The following is a 17,429-nucleotide window of genomic DNA, read 5'->3' on the forward strand; positions in this document are numbered from 1 at the left end:
CCTCTCTCCCTCCCCTGAGAGTATGCAGGCAGCAAAGTAAATGCACCAAATTTCTTGTACCAGGTACAGCTTCTGGAGAAGAAGCCCCCTGTAGAAATTTGAGTTTTCAGTTCTTGGATTAGAGGGAGAACTGAAGTGTGCTGAAACAGTTAAAATATAACCTGTCTACCAGGCAGGGCTGTAGTAGCTGGCCAGCATGCTTCAGGTAGTCACAGTTAATCTTCAGAGATGAGTATAGGCTGCCAGGTTGATGGCATCATGCGGGACCCAGAATGCATTCCCACAGTGATCCGAGAGAGTTACCGTTCTGATCAAGCACTTGATTCTTTGTACTGGACACCATGGGCTTGTGCTGTGTTCAGTCACTAAGTTGTGTCTGACTTTTTGCAACCCCGTGGACTGTAGCCCACCAGACTCCTCTGTCCATGGGATTTCTCAGGCAAGACTACTGGAGTAGGTTGCCATTTCCTCCTTCAGGGATATCTTCCTGACCCAGAGATAGAACCCAAGTCTCTTTCATTGCAGGCAGATACCTTACCACTGAGCCACCTGGGAAGCCCACACCATGGGCTTACTTATCTCCTAATTATTGCCTGCCTTCTCTGTCATCAGCTAGGCAAACAGCCCATCCAGAGTCAACTCTATGAAACCAATAAGATCCCTGACTGCTGCCGGCGTGGTGTGGGTAGGAGGGAAGCCTTCCTTGACATGTGTCCTAGCAGAAGAGTTTCTTTTCTGGGTATTGGATGGCTAGCTCATTGTTCTACACTAATGAGGTCATGTTCCATCTTTGTACTCTGCTGGAAATAACTGAATCTCTGACAGCACGCCGAAGGCATCCAGGAATTTTCTAAGAGAACCTGCTGAGAGGAATGTCATTGGCTGAGAGCCTCCAGCTGCTGCCAGCTTCAGATCACTCAGCATCCACGCTGAGGCCATGGTGAAACATGGCGGGGGGACTTGAGTCAGGTCATTTTTGCCAGGGGTCACCCCGCGAGCAGCTTTCTCTCTGAGGCTCCCCAGTGGTCTGGCTGTGACTTACTCAGAGCTGGAGTGCAGGCTGAGGCTCTCCTTACTCCACCCCACTCAGTTTCTCTCCCTCCCTTCCCAGGACTCCGGCAGATGCTCTCAAGGCTCTCGCCACCTACTCCTGTCTCCTCTTCCTGTTATTCTTTGCAGGCATTTCCCCCAGGAAACTTCTCAGCCTTTTCATTCTATCCTGGCATCTGTTTCTCACAGGACCCAAGCCAACATATGCAACTTAAACCGTGAGAGCTGATCCATGGAGTTGTGGGTGCAAAGTGAAGATCAAGCATAAACAAGGCATTACAATGGAATCCAAGGTAGCAACACTTAAAATTACAGGAAACACTCGTTAACTGGCATGGAAAGATGTTTATGATAAAGTAAATAGAGAAATTACATTAGTATATAGTGATGTATAATGTGTGTGTGCTTAGTCACTCAGTTGTGTCTGACTCTTTGTGACCCCATGGACTACACCCCTCCAGGCTCCTCTGTCCATGGGATTCTCCAGGCAAGATACTGGAATGGGTTGCCATTCCCTTCTCCAGGAGAACTTCCCAACCCAGGGATCGAGCCCAGGCCTCCTGAGTTCCAGGCAGATTCTTTACCATCTGCCCCACCAGGGCTAGCTCGCTAGCATATATAGTGTAAATAGTATATAGTGTATATTCCAAATTTGTTTTATGATATTTAAATATAAAAAAATTTTAGAAGACTCTACCTCAAAATGTTGTTTGCTTTGCAGAAGTCTTTGTTTTTGTCTTTTTTGCACATTTGCATTTTCAAATTTTCTCATAGTAAAAACTGTTTCAGCCTGGAAGAGGAATACCAGAGAATTTTGGGAAATTCACGCAGGTCTAAGATTCCATCGGGCCTCAGGGTTGCTCCATGAAGGGTTCCATGTAAGTACCCGGGACCGAGGGAAGAACTTGAGAGATGTGAGGGCGTAAACCTGGAGGGAAGTCCCCGGAGACAGTGTGCGTGAGGTCTCCCTCTGGGTCGAAGCAGGGTGAGTCAACAGCTGTCCTCACCAGCACCGCCTGTTTGATTCTGATGTCTTTCTTCTAGGTCCCAATGGCTCTGGCTGTGTGTATTTATTACAGCTCTTTCATTCATTCAACCACAATTTATTAAGCCCTACCCTTCTCCGGTTCTGTTAAGTTCTGAGGATTCTAGAATATGGAAGACACCAGCAGTGGCCTCTCGATATCCTCTCTCCTGTTAAGAAAATGCTGATTTTGTTCAAGGCAGCAGCCTGTCTGGTTACAAACCGCATGTCCCAGCCCTCCTTGCAGCTGGGAGGGGGCTGGCTCAAACTGTGGGCTCCTTTGCTCTTCATCCTCTCCCCTCTCTGGAAAGTAGATGGGGTGCTGGAGAGGAAGAGCCACCTTGGGACCCTGACATGAACATGCGGGACAAAGATTATACCAAAGACATTGGAACAAAACCTTGAAAGAATCAGTCATTGGCAGCATCATCAAATCGCTGAGAAGGATCTCTAGACTTCTTGTTATGTAAGAGAAACAAACCTCCTAGTCTGTTTAAAGGACTGCTTGGGTGGTTTCTGTAACTTGCAACTTTACAGAATCCTAAGCGGTGCAAACAGAATGAGCCATAAACCCCGCCCTGTGTGTGGACAGAGAGCAGACAACCAAAAGGCAACCAGGCAAACAGTGCTGTTAGCAGGGCAGAGGAGAAACATACCTGGCCCTCCGGGTGTGTGTATCAAGCACAACCCACAAGAACCGGGGGGTCAGAAAGGATTTCCTAGAAGATGCAACACTTGGGATAAGTCATGAAAGGTAAGTGGGGGTTTAGGGAGTGAAAGGGAGGGAGAGAGTGTGAATGAATGGTTCCGGGCAGAGGCTGTGTAGAATGGCTGGAGCATAGAAAGAGAGCAGTGATGCAGGAGATGAGGAAATGAAGTTGTTCAGTGGTGTGCAACTCTTTGCGATCCCATGGACTGTGTTACTTCCAGGGTCCTTCATCCGTGGAATTTTCCAGTCAAGAGTACTGGAGTGGGTTTCCATTTCCTTCTCCAGGGGATCTTCCCGACCTGAGGATTAAGCCCAGGTCTCCCACATTGCAGGCAGACACTTTACCCTCTGAGCCATCAGAGAAGCAGGAAATGAGGCCTAGGCTGCAAATCTTAGTACTCTGGCCACAGTAAGGAGCTAGATGTTTATCCTTAAGACAATGGAGCATTTCATTCTCATTTTATCAAATAGTGGCGAATGGATGGGTAGGGCAGGGTTGGGTGAAGAACATTGCTGATACTGTCACCCAGAAGAAACGAGGCAGTGGCCAAAGCCTCAGAGGATGGAAAAGGATCGCAGGAAGGTTGAGGGGTCTGAGGGGCAGTAGGAAACCATACCCAAGCAGCTTTGAAGCGCAAGAGTCACACAAAAGGGAGAAGCAATGATAAAAATGGAAGCATTCAGGGAGTGGCTGACCTGGGGCTGAGCCAAGAGGACTTGGTAAGGCCAAAGGTGGAAGGAACATTCAGGGATGATGCTCCGTGTACCCGCACGGTGCTCCTGAGGTTTTATGGAAAGGTCAGCCGGGACGGGGACAATGGGCACGTGGTTGGAGTATATGCCAGAACAGTGTGGGCAGAGAGAAATAAAGGTGGACAGCTGTGTTTGACACAGATGACAGGGATGTCAGATGTGAGGGATTTAGCTGGTTTCCAAGAGAATTCATCTCTGCAATCCCAGCTTGGGATGAGTCACTCCACTACTAGGCAAGGGGTCCCTGCCATGTGCTCAGAAAGCTGGGTTTCAACAACTCCTCTTGGGACTTCTAACACCTACCAAAGATTGAGCGTCACTGGGTTTGGCTGATGCTTCTCAGACTTAAATGTGCATCCCCAAGTTTCCTGGTAAGTGTAGATTTCTACTCAGTAGATCTGGGACTAGGGAGGAGAGTGTGTTTCTAATATACTTTAGGGGGACGCTGCTGTTGCTGGTCATGGACCATGCTTTGAGTAGCAAGGGTCTAAACAAAAGAACTTGTTGAGATAGTAGAGAAACAGCTTCTATACAGAGATCAGGGAATTGGCTTCTTAGCCTGCACAAGGCTGAAATGATTTACTGGCATTCTCCAAAGGACGTTGTTTCAATTTTTCTTTTTTTATTGAGGTCAAGGCACTAGAGGAATGGGCCAGCTTAGAAACAGGCGTAATTCAGGATTGTCTGCTTTTTCCTCAGCCTCGGTAATGAAATCTTCAGAGGGTGCTTGTCCCAAGGTTTCTGCCCATGTGGGATTTCCTGGGAGGTTTTCCCCTCGTCACCACCCTGCTGACATCTACAGTCTCTGCTGTATTAAGTCTGAAGGCGACACAGTGGAGGGAAGGCAGGACAAAGACATTGCTGGAGTGAGTTTACTGAAAACAGCGGAGAAGAAATGGAATTTTAAGTACAGTTGCCCCTTGGTGTCCATAGGGTATTGGTTCCAGGACCCTGCAGATACCAAAATCCACGAATGCTCATGTCCCTTATAGGGAATAGTGTCGTATTTGTGTATAACCTCTATACACATCCTCCCCTAGGCTTCATTTTTATTTTAAAAAGTATTTATTTATTTGGCTGCGCCAGGTCTTAGTGTATGTTCATTGTGACATGCAGGATTTTAAAAATGTATTATTACTATTTTTAGTTGCAGCACGTGCGATCTTTAGTTGTGGCACGTGGGATCCAGTTCCCTGACCAGGAATCGAATCTAGGCCCCCTGCACTGGGATCATGGAGTTTCAGCCACTGGATGGCCAGGGAAGTGCCCCTCATGTATACTTGAAATCATCTGTAGATTACTTATAATACCTAATACAATGTAAATACTATGTAAATAGTTGCCAGCACATGGCAAATTCAGGTTTTGCTGTTTGGAACTTTCTGGAATTTTGTTTCCAAATATTTTCAACCCATGGTTGGTTGAATCCATGGATGTGAAACTCGCAGATTTGAAGGGATGACTGTAACTGCTGTGCTGACAAATGAACTAGAATCAATAACCAAGATTCTCCCAGTTCCTCGGAGAGCCCTCCCGGGCTGGGGGAGGGGCTGCAGTGCAGGTCACGAAGACCACTCCTCCTACGTAACTGTCAGCTGAACTTCAGTCAATTTAGTCGCTCAGTCGTATCCATCTCTTTGCAATCCCATGGACTGAAGCATGCCAGGGTTCCCTGTCCATTACCAACTCCTGGAGTTCACTCAAACTCATGTCCATCGAGTTGGTGATGCCATCCAACCATCTCATCCTCTGTCATCCCCTTTTCCTCCTTTCTTCAATCCCTCCCAGCATCAAGGCCTTTTCCAATGAGTCAACTCTTCGCATGAGGTGGCCAAAGTATTGGAGTTTCAGCTTCATCATCAGTCCTTCCAGTGAACAACACCCAGGATTGATCTCCTCTAGGATGGACTGGTTGGATCTCCTTGCAGTCCAAGGGACTCTCAATAGTCTTCTCCAACACCACAGTTCAAAAGCATCAATTCTTCAGTGCTCTGCTTTATTTACAGTCCAACATACATGACTACGGGAAAAACCATAGCTTTGACTAAGTGGACCTTTGTTGGCAAAGGAACATCTCTGCTTTTTAATATGCTGTCTAGGTTGGTCATAGCTTTTCTTCCAAGGAGCAAGTGTCTTTTCATTTCATGGCTGCAGTCACTATCTGCAGTAATTTTGGAGCCCAAGAAAATAAAGTCTGTCACTATTTCCATTGTTTCCTTTTCTGTTTGCCATGACGTGATGGGATCAGATGCCATGACCTTCATTTTTTGAAAGTTGAGTTTTAAGCCAACTTTTTCACTCTCCTCTTTCACTTTCATCAAGAGGCTCTTCAGTTCCTCTTCGCTTTCTGCCATAAGGGTGGTGTCATCTGCATATCTGAGGTTATTGATATTTCTCCCAGTAATCTTGATTCCAGTTTGTGCTTCATCCAGCCTGGCATTTCTGCATATAAGTTAAATAAGCAGGGTGACAATATACAGCCTTCACATACTCCTTTCCCAAGTTTGAACCAGTTCATTGTTCTGTGTCCAGTTCTAACTGTTGCTTCTTGACCTGCATATAGGTTTCTCAAGAGGCAGGTCAGGTGGTCTGGTATTCCCATCTCTTGAAGAATTTTCCACAGTTTGTTGTTAGCCACAGAGTCAAAGGCTTTGACATAGTCAAGAAAGCAGAAGTAGATGTTATTCTGGAACTCTCTTGCTTTTTCTTGGATCCAACAGATGTTGACCGTTTCATCTTTGGTTCCTCTGCCTTTCTTAAATACAGCTTGAACATCTGGATGTTCACAATTCATGTACTATTGAAGCCTGGCTTGTAGAATTTTGAGCATTACTTTGCTAGTGTGTGAGGTGAGTGCAATTGTTCAGTAGTTTGAAAATTCTTTGGCATTGCCTTTGTTTGGAATTGGAATGAAAACTGACCTTTTCCGGTCCTGTGGCCACTGTTGAGTTTTCCAAATTTGCAGGCATATTAGGTGCAGCACTTTAATAGCATCACCTTTTATGATTTGAAATAGCTCAGCTAGAATTCCATCACCTCCACTATCTTTGTTTGTAGTGATGCTTCCTAAGGCTGAACTTGGTAAAGACAAAGCAAGACTTCTGTTCATACCAGCAGAACAATGGCCTCCAGATACCACAGCAGAGCCTCAGGCTAGGGAGAGACCCTTCCATCCCCATCCTCACCAAGGTTTTTTGTGTGTGCCTCTGGGCAAAGATTTCCTCACTCACAGCTTTCTCCAAGAGGAAAGCCAATGAGGAAAATAACTATAATAATAGCTCCCAGTTCAGAAAGAGAAGCAGTCACAGATGCCAGTCTCTGAAATCACAACATCTCGGTTTGAGTACAAACTCCAGCATTTACTAGCTGTGTGTCCTTGGACAGGTTTCTTTACCTCTCTGTGCTTCAGTTTCTTTAACAACCAGCTCTATTTGGTCTCTCCCTTTTACCAGGCTGTGAACTAAGGACAGTAACTTCACTTTGCTCATTTTTGCCTTCTGGAAGCGTCTGATTGAGCTTAAGGTGCCTAAGTGACCATTTTAAGTTGGGACCTCCAGGCAGGAAGTGCCACTGACATTCGGGAGAAGGAGAAAGGGGTGCCTCTGTGATTGTGGCCGTTGTGTTGGGAAGGTTTGGAGAAGAAAAACTGTTGTGGCTAAAATGGCACAATCATACATTCCAGAGGAGGTGACAACTTGCAGGGGCTCAAATGATGTCATCGGGACTCAGTCTCCTTCTTTTCACTTCTAAGCCCAACTTGTCCCAGGGTAGGCTCCATCTTCCTGGAAGCTTCCTCTTCAGACCAAATGGAGTCCCCAGGCAAGTCCAGCTGAAAGAGTTTCCTTTTTTAATAATTCTGAAACTCCAATACTTTGGCCACCTCATGCGAAGAGTTGACTCATTGGAGAAGACGTTGATGCTGGAAGGGATTGGGGGCAGGAGGAGAAGGGGACGACAGAGGATGAGATGGCATCACTGACTCGATGGATGTGAGACTGAGTGAACTCCGGGAGTTGGTGATGGACAGGGAGGCCTGGCGTACTGCGATTCATGGGGTCGCAAAGAGTCGGACACGACTGAGCGACTGAACTGAACTGAACTGAAGGAAAGTCCTGGAATTGAGCCCTTAATGGGCTCTAATTGGTTCACAAGCCACATCAGGGTCTCCTCTTATTGGTCAGGCCAGGGTCACATGCTCAGCCAGGATGCTGAATGGGGGTGGAGCCTGTTTCACCTACTACACATGGACTGAGGTTGGGGGAAGGTGATGCCCCAAGGAAATAGCAGTGTTGGTACCAGAAGTAGGCAGAAACACCCCCTGATCCTCAGAGCTTCCATCCCTGCGCCCTGGGCTTTCTGACTCTACTCACAACTCCATCCATCTTACCAGAGGAGTTGGCCATGAGCAGGCACCAGGTCACACTCCATGTCCCTCTATCTTTCTACTGCCTGCATCTGATTCCTGAGCTCAGTAGAGTCAGGGATGATCAAAAGAGTAAATGACTCTACACACAGAGCAGCCCAGCCTAACTTGGACCTTATGGTCAACTTTTATTACATTGTTTCAATGAGAGATCCAACCAGTCGATCCTAAAGGAAATCAGTCCTGAATATTCACTAGAAGGACTGATGCTGAAGCTGAAACTCTCATCCTTTGGCCACCTGATGTGAAGAGTTGACTCATTTGAAAAGACCCTGATGCTGGGAAAGATTGAAGGCAGGAGGAGAAGGGGATGGCAGAGGATGAGATAGTTAGATGGTATCACCAACTCTTTGGAGATGAGTTTGAGTCAACTCCCAGAGTTGGTGATGGACAGGGAAGCCTGGCATGCTGCAGTCCATGGGATCACAAAGAGTTGGACATGACTGAGCAATTGAACTGAACTGAACTGAATGAGAAAATGCACTGTGAGTTCCACACAACTGCTCTGCAGATGAGATTTTGGAAAACCAGTATTAGAAGCTAGGATGCTCTTTTTCCATTTGGATCAATAACCATCGGTCAATTTTCCCACTTGGGAAAATAAAAGCAGCTGATCAGGGTGTCCTCAAGCAAAATCCATAACACTCAGTCTTGGCCCTGGATGGTAGTTTAAATGTTTCCTGCTCTGGTCACTTTGTCCACTTTTGTGACTCTCCCACTCTCACCTCTCTCCATCCATTTCCTACTTTCAACCCCTACACCAGTCTTTCCTTCCCACTCACTCTAGCCCAACCAGGCAGCACCTCTGCCTGGAGGAAACAGTAAAGACTGTCCTCATCTTTAAAGGTCAGGGCCTCTGCTTTTCAAACAATTCTTCTGTTCATATCACAGCCAGGTCAGTCTTGGAAGCAGGAGCGGCAAGAAGAGTTGAGAAGCAGGTGTTCCAGAAGAAGGCAGCCAACAGGTAAATCACCTGAGTGAGGAGGACTTCCGGGAAAGCAGCTGTTGAAGCGGGGCCAGGAATAGAAAACAAGCTCTTGCATTGTTAAATCTAAAAAGGCTCTTTAAGCACAAGCAGGAGAAATCGTCTTTGGTGCCATGAAGGGAACAATGCACTTTGTCAGAGGGATGGGGGCGCCCACAAAACAGGAGGAAAATCTAACCAGCCATATCCCCAAAAGAACAGGAACTGATGAGAGAGTTAATTCTTAGGTAGCTTGATAAGGAGTCCTGGGCCCTCAAGGAAGATGGAGTACAGGGCCCTCAAGAAGGAGAAAGGGGTCTAGGGCTCTTAAGGTGGCGAAAAGAACAAACATTCTTTTTTTCCCTACATTCTTTAGTCTCAGTCACGTAAGATGTTATTTTCTTTAAGCCCAGAGCTGATGATTACACATCAAAACAACTCATCTTAAAAGCTGTAGTAAGGATTAAAAGATGCTTACTCCTTGGAAGGAAAGTTATGACCAACCTGCTGCTACTGCTGCTAAGTCACTTCAGTCGTGTCCAACTCTGTGCAACCCCATAGACGGCAGCCCACCAGGCTCTCCCATCCCTGGGATTCTCCAGGCAAGAACACTGGAGTGGGTTGCCATTTTCTTCTCCAATGCATGAAAGTGAAAAGTGAAAGTGAAGTCGCTCAGTGGCGTCTGACCTTCAGCGACCCCATGGACTGCAGCCTTCCAGGCTCCTCCATCCATGGGATTTTCCAGGCAAGAGTACTGGAGTGGGGTGCCATTGCCTTCTCCGTGTGACCAACCTAGATAGCATATTAAAAAGCAGAGACATTGCTTTGCCAACAAAGGTCCATCTAGTCAAGGCTATGGTTTTTCCAGCGGTCATGTATGGATGTGAGAGTAGGACTGTGAAGAAAGCTGAGCACCGAAGAATTGATGCTTTTGAACTGTGGTGTTGGAGAAGACTCTTGAGAGTCCCTTGGACTGCAAGGAGATCCAACCAGTCCATCCTAAAGGAGATCAGTCCTGGGTGTTCATTGGAAGGACTGATGCTGAAGCTGAAACTCCAATACTTTGGCCACCTCATGGGAAGAGTTGACTCATTGGAAAAGGCCCTGATGCTGGGAGGGATTGGGGGCAGGAGGAGAAGGGGTTGACAGAGGATGAATGGCTGGATGGCATCACTGACTCGATGGTCATGAGTCTGGGTAAACTCCAGGAGTTGGTGATGGACAGGGAGGCCTGGCGTGCTGCGATTCATGGGGTTGCAAAGAGTCGCACACAACTGAGCGACTGAACTGAACTGAACTGAACTGAAGATCCATTCACATTTCACATTGCCAGGAGTCTGGTTGACCCACCTCTGAGAGCCCTTCAGTACTGTACGCAGTGGAGGGAAGTAGATTTCCCAAGGACAGCTAAGGGGCTGTTGCCGAGAGGCAGGCAAACACTGTGGTTCTCCTCTAGAGGTCTTCATGTTGTACTTAAGGTTTTCCCATTTATTTAGACTTTGGATATGCTTTTCTGAACTGTTTCTCTCGGCCTCCATGTGAACTCCAGAGACAAAGTTGTAAGTAATTCATTCAGTAAAGACATTCCCTGGGTATTTGACTAAGTGCCTGTGTCAGACCCTTGTGCTGGTCACTGCAACACAAATAAAACATCACTGTGGCCCCAAGGTTTAGATAGAGAAGGTCGAAGCACTGAGACTCCGTGCAGGGGAACATGGGGCTGGTCTGCCAAGGCAGTAGAGGCTTGAGAAAACTGTGGAACCTGGCAGGTGGGGAGGTAGGGGCTCAGCTGGGAGACACTCAGGTCAGGAGTCAGCAGCGTGGTGTTCTAGCCAGCTGTGGAGTACTCAGAGCAAGAACAAAGGGGCAGAGGCAGCCCCAGGCATTCTGGGTCCTTAGGAGGAGTAATATCTCAGAGGCTGAGGAAGAAGTGTAGTGTGGTGCTAGAAAAAGCTAGAGGGGAAATCATAGTTCAGGCCAGATCACAGGCGGCCTTTGCAGTCCATGCTAAGGACTTGGGAATGCATCTGTAGGTAAGGGGTGGGGGAGCCCTGCAAGGATTTGAGGCAGAGAAGTGATCTGATTTGCATTTCAGGACGATCCCGCTGTCCTAGGATGAAGGCTAGAAGTAGAGATAGATAACACGTTTACTGCAAAATTCTGTGCAGGGAACCAGAACTAAAGTCATAATCATGAGGGTGAAGAAGAGGCAACAGGTAGTGAGATGCGTAGCAGGAACCATCTAGGATGTAGAGCTGATTTGCTAGGAAAGGTGAGGGACAGGGAGCATCAGCCCCAGGTTTACGGCTTTGATAGAGGCGGAGGGTGATGCCATTCTCTCCAAACAGGGTCTTCACAAAAGAGGAAGAACAGGTTTAGGAGAGAAAAACACTAAATTCAGTGTCAGGTATTGGATCTTGGATGTCTGTGGGGCACCCAGGAAGTGCTTTCCCATAGAAGGTGGGATCTCAGCATCCCAGAGCTGAGAGACAGGGGTGAGTGGAGGTGGGTGTGTGAATGTGAGTGGGAGAGGCTTTAGGCTTGAATGCTTGGGAGTGAAGATGGAGAGGCCAGGGGAGACTGTCGGGGAGGAGGAGAGAAAGGTGTTCTCAGAAGAGGACATGCTCAACCTCAGATGCCTTGGAGAGAGCCCCTGCAGTGAAGCCTGAAAAAAGTCCCAATTGGATTTGACATTTATGAGGTCGCTGTTGACTGAAGCTAGAGACCCTTCAGTGGGGTGGTGGGGCCAGACGCTGAATTGGGGTGAGTGACAAGTCAAAGAGAGGGATCTGTGATCATAGGAAGCTAAATCCTAACCCCTCTACCTCTCACCTTGGGCCCCAAGCTGCTGGGACCAAGATGACCAGGGCTCTAAGGGATGATGAAGGTTTTCATTCATGTGTTCATCCATGGGTTTGTCAAGCGTTGTCTGTAGAGGGTCTGTTGCATGCCAGGTACTGTTCTAGGCACCCAAACCCAAAAGATAAGTAAGACCAGTTGCTGCCCTAGAGACACTTATGATATAATTGGAGGAACACACCCAAAGGTCAGACATGTAGCCATGTGATGAAGTCCCTGCTATAACCGAGTTATTACTGAAAGGGGAAATCAAGGAAGGCTTCATGGAGAACGGGGAGGGACAAGATCAGCTTTTGTGGTTGTTTCATGCAGATAAGTGATGAATTTTCATAAACAGCACCCAGAATGAGAAACAGGCCATGACCACCCTCCAGAAGTCCCTCCTTGTCTCCTTCCAGTCACTGGTCCCTCACTGTCATGACTTCCCCACCCCCACCCTTTTTAGATTTTTTTTACACTTAAAAGGAGTATTCATTTCTCATTTGTGTTTTCTGTCTTTAGCTTGAGATTCCATTTATAAGATTCTTCTGTATCACTGCATATAGTACTGGCTGGTCACTCTCTGTTGGTCTGTTAGGAAGATGTGCAAAGATGTGAATGAGTAGATTGTGAAACTCAGTCCCTTCCTTTGCTCTGCAGTTCTGGTATATCTAATTTACCAGGAACCTTGGCTCCTTACCCATCCCCATATTTAAATGGGTAGGCCCAGCTCTCTCCACTCCTCACCTTTCTCCTTAAGATTCATCATCCATTTCTCACATTGCTTACAATGTTCATTTAAGTGTTCAGTTCAGTTCAGTCCCTCAGTTGTGTCCGACTCTTTGCAACCCCATGAATCGCAGCATGCCAGGCCTCCCTGTCCATCAACAACTCCCGGAGTTCACTCAGACTCACGTCCATCGAGTCAGCGATGCCATCCAGCCATCTCATCCTCTGTCATCCCCTTCTCCTCCTGCCCGCAATCCCTTCCAGCACCAGTCTTTTCCAATGAGTCAACTAACTCTTCGCATGAGGTGGCCAAAGTACTGGAGTTTCAGCTTCAGCATCATTCCCTCCAAAGAAATCCCAGGGCTGATCTCCTTCAGAATGGACTGGTTGGATCTCCTTGCAGTCCAAGGGACTCTCAAGAGTCTTCTCCAACACCACAGTTCAAAAGCATCAATTCTTCAGTGCTCAGCTTTCTTCACAGTCCAACTCTCACATTCATACATGACCACAGGAAAAACCATAGCCTTGACTAGATGGACCTTTATTGGCAAAGTAATGTCTCTGCTTTTGAATATGCTATCTAGGTTGGTCATAACTTTCTTTCTAAGGAGTAAGTGTCTTTTAAGTTCATGGCTGCAGTCACCATCTGCAGTGATTTTGGAGTCCCCCCCAAAAAAGTCTGACACTGTTTCCACTGTTTCCCCATTCATTTCCCATGAAGTGATGGGACCAGATGACATGATCTTAGTTTTCTGAATGCTGAGCTTGACGCCAACTTTTTCACTCTCCTCTTTCACTTTCATCAAGAGGCTTTTTAGTTCCTCTTCATTTTCTGCCATAAGGGTGGTGTCATCTGCATATCTGAGGTGATTGATATTTCTCCTGGCAATCTTGATTCCAGCTTGTGTTTCTTCCAGCCCAGCATTTCTCATGTTGTACTCTGCATATAAGTTAAATACGCAAGGTGACAATATACAGCCTTGACATACTCCTTTTCCTATTTGGAACCAGTCTGTTGTTCCATGTTCCATGTCTAACTGTTGCTTCCTGACCTGCCTAAAAATTTCTCAAGAGGCAGGTCAGGTGGTCTGGTATTCCCATCTCTTGAAGAATTTTCCACAGTTTATTGTCATCCACAGAGTCAAAGGCTTTGGCATAGTCAAGAAAGCAGAAATAGATGTTTTTCTGGAACTCTCTTGCTTTTTCCATGATCCAGCGGATGTTGGCAATTTGATCTCTGGTTCCTCTGCCTTTTCTAAAACCAGCTTGAACATCTGGAAGTTCACGGTTCACGTATTGCTGAAGCCTGGCTTGGAGAATTTTGAGTATTACTTTACTAGCATGTGAGATGAGTGCAATTGTGCAGTAGGTTGAACATTCTTTGGTATTGCTTTTCTTTGGGATTGGAATGAAAACGGACCTTTTCCAGTCCTGTGGCCACTGCTGAGTTTTTCCAAATTTGCTGGCATATTGAATGCAGCACTTTCACAGCATCATCTTTCAGGATTTGAAAGAGCTCAACTGGAATTCCATCACCTCCACCAGCTTTGTTCGTACTGATGCTTTCTAAGGCCCCCTTGACTTCACATTCCAGGATGTCTGGCTCTAGGTCAGTGATCACACCATCGTGATTATCTTGGTCATGAAGCTCTTTTTTGTACAGTTCTTCTGTGTATTCTTGCCACCTCTTCTTAATATCTTCTGCTTCTGTTAGGTCCCTACCATTTCTGTCCTTTATCGAGCCCATCTTTGCATGAAATGTTCCCTTGGTATCTCTAATTTTCTTGAAGAGATCTCTAGTCTTTCCCATTCTGTTGTTTTCCTCTATTTCTTTGCATTGATCGCTGAGGAAGGCTTTCTTATCTCTTCTTGCTATTCTTTGGAACTCTGCATTAACTTAACTGTAAGTTCTCTCAAATGTTCACATGTGCACATGTGTGTACATGTATGTGTGCATTTGTTTGTGTGCGTGTGTGCCTGTAGGGATGGAGCAGGGAGGGACTCTGCAGGGTTTGCTCCAGCCCGTGTCCCTTTGGACAGGTGGCCGTCAGGCTGACAGGCTGTCCTGGAGAGAGACAGGCCAGCTTTCAGGCAGAACTAGGATGGACAGTGTGGGAAGTGGAGTGGTGGACGGCATGGCAGGGCGTGAATGATGAAGCCAGAGCCTAGTCTGTTGCAGTAATGAAGGGACCACCCTCCAGGGAGGCCTGAGTCATTACTGTCATTCTAACTGCCAGCCTCTTGAATGCTCAGGAAGCTTGCAAATCCCAGAGCAATTCATTCCCCATTTTTGCTGGAAGAAAAATGATAAATCATACACTGGGAGGAATAAGTAATTCCTGCCTGTCTTCTTAAAAATACATCAAGACCCTACAGAGAATATGCTTTCAAACCGAGGCCTTCAGATTCCAAGCAGCCGAGTGGTTTCTGCTGCCAAGGTCTCTGCTACCTGACAGGTCCCTATAAAATTCCTGAAGGAAGAGGTTATATCACTAATAAAACCTACTCTTGGAGCCATTCTTGGCTGAGTTTTGCCCTAGGAGCCCTTTATTCTTTCCTTCATCTATTCGGAGGTTAATAAGCTCGTATTTTCAAGGGCAGCTCTAGATGTAAAGGAGCATTGGCTCTGTTCCCTCTCGACCTAGGATGAAGATTTGTTCTTTCTTAAGTTGACAGTAGAAATGTTTAGAGACCTGGCCTGCCATTTGAAAGGGTCCTCTTGTAAATTCTACAGGGCTGGGGGACTTTTGGGGAGTGGTGGGATGGAGCTCTGAAAGGTGACCAGGGACTCTTGTCTCTAAAATACATATGGGCTTTCTCTCCACAGGCATCCAATCTAGTGTTCTGCTTGCTCTGTATTTCTGAGTTTCCTTGTCTGCAAGAGTCTGATTATCTTAAAAGTTGGCAGGTTGGCCTCTGGCTCCAGCTACCTTAGAATATGGATGGAACCAAGACCTGAAAAGTCTGTCCCAGAACTTCTAGCTCCTTAGGGGCAGAATCGGGCCTAGGTGGTTTCAGGAGTACACCCAGCATTTAAGATGTGTTAATTGGGAGCACTCATTGACATGAAGGTGGAAGGAGTGTTAGAAAGTGAGCCCAGGTCACCAAACACCTGCTTCATTCCTCTTCAGAGCTAGACACCTCCAGACACCTGTGAGACCAGATAGACACTGGTGGTTAGGCCCAGAAGATGCCTGGGCTACAAGTCCAGGCTGTGTACATTATTGGATTATAATTGACATCCCTTTGCCCTCATTTGATTTTTCCCTACATTGCTTTTCTCTAAAAACATGTCTTTGCAGACAATGTTATAGGAGTCAGCCAAATCCATCCCTGTATATTCTCCAAGTCAACCATTGCAAATTCAGTCTCACAGAATTTTATTAAGAACCTACTATGTGCCCTTAGAGATGACCCCTGTCTGAATTTTCATAGTCTAGCAGAGAAGATGGAACATTAAAAAATAATTAGGACAAAATGTGGGACTTCCTTGGCAGTCCAGTGGTTAAGACTTGTGCTCCCAATGCAGGGAGCACAGGTTCCATCCCTGGTCAGGGAACAAAGATCCTGCATGATGTTTGGTGCAGCCAAATAACAGTAATAATAATGATAATAAATAAATACAAGTAAAAAAATAACTAGAACAAAATGTAAGCACTATATATAGCTCATTCATCCAATAAACATTTGGTGAAGATGTTGTGTCCCAGGTAACAGAGGTCATAGAAAGTATAGATGTATGAGTAGACAGTAATAGAAACATTTAGGAGCAAAGATCTCCTTTTGGGTGAAGGGAGGTGTTCTAGGTACTATAGTGCTTCCTAACAAACCCCCTGAAACCTCAGGGACTTAAAATAGCCATTGTATTAAATTCAGGCAGGGCACAGCAGAAATGGATTATCTCTGCTACTAACATCTTGAAGGACACTAAGTCTGTCTGTGACTTCATGGCCCTGGACTAGAGTCATCGGAGAGTACTTCACTCAAATGTTTGGTGCCTGGACTAGAATGATCAAGGAGGAACTGACAACCTGCAGGTAGCCTTTCAGTGTGGCTTGAGCTTCTCACAGTATAGAATCTGGGTCCCAGGAGGGAATATCCCAGAACAAATGTCGGGAGAGTGAGGAATCCACAACAATTAGGAGCACACGGTGAGGCCTTTTATGACCTAGCCTCAGAAGTCTTACAGTGTCACTTCCTCTGCATCCTGCTGGTTATAAGACAGTCACTAAGGTCAACCCAGATTCAAGGGGCAAGACATGATGCCACCTCTCAATGTGAGGAACATACAAGAATTTGTAGACATGTTTTAAAACCACCACAGTAAGGGAGGATTCAGAACTTGCTATTGTCTTAATTCAGTTTTATTTTTGCCTTCTTAGTAGCAGAACCCTTCTGTTGATCACCCAATATGCCAGAGAATAAAACCCATATACATTGTAAGGGATCAGCACACATCTAATAACTACTGATATAATCAGAATCAATGAAAAAACAGTGTTCCTGGACTGATGCTGCATTCATGTTTTCTGAAACAATACAGTGAGTAGTTTTTCTTACAACAGGGGATTATTTCTTAGGTACATTGTCGAAAAGAAAACGAAGGAAAGATAAACCAAACTCTGTATACTCAGTTTCTGAACACATACCCCCCTGTCACCTTCAACTGCTCTGCTGAGAGAAAACAAAGTGTGGTGGTTAATAGCTTAGCGCCCAAGGGCTGACTCCCTACATGACTGTGTGATCTTGGTTAGGTAACTTTGTCTCTCTGTGCCTCAGCTTCTTCAATATAGCATGGTAATAATTTATGCCTGATTCAAAGAGTCACCATAAAGGTAAAAAGAGATCGGCCTTGAACAGTGTTTGAAAAGTAGGAAGAATTCAGTAAGTGTTAGAAATTGCAAAAAGCTAATTTTCAAAATACATAGCTTTAGAGCAT

At 46.1% G+C, this 17,429-nt stretch overlaps 1 long non-coding RNA gene across 1 annotated transcript in view; it reads left to right on the forward strand.

Moving 5' to 3' along the window:
• LOC112578872 overlaps positions 1 to 5,249 on the forward strand; it is a 123,143-nt gene extending 117,894 nt beyond the window's left edge. The window contains exons 3-5 of the long non-coding RNA XR_003103328.3: positions 1,240 to 1,343; positions 1,840 to 1,928; positions 2,095 to 5,249. This is a non-coding gene — a long non-coding RNA (uncharacterized LOC112578872). The remainder of the gene's footprint in view (positions 1 to 1,239; positions 1,344 to 1,839; positions 1,929 to 2,094) is intronic.
• The last annotated feature ends 12,180 nt before the right edge of the window (positions 5,250 to 17,429 follow it).

This window comes from Bubalus bubalis, chromosome 14 (assembly GCF_019923935.1).
Source record: "Bubalus bubalis isolate 160015118507 breed Murrah chromosome 14, NDDB_SH_1, whole genome shotgun sequence".
Lineage (NCBI taxonomy): Eukaryota > Metazoa > Chordata > Mammalia > Artiodactyla > Bovidae > Bubalus > Bubalus bubalis.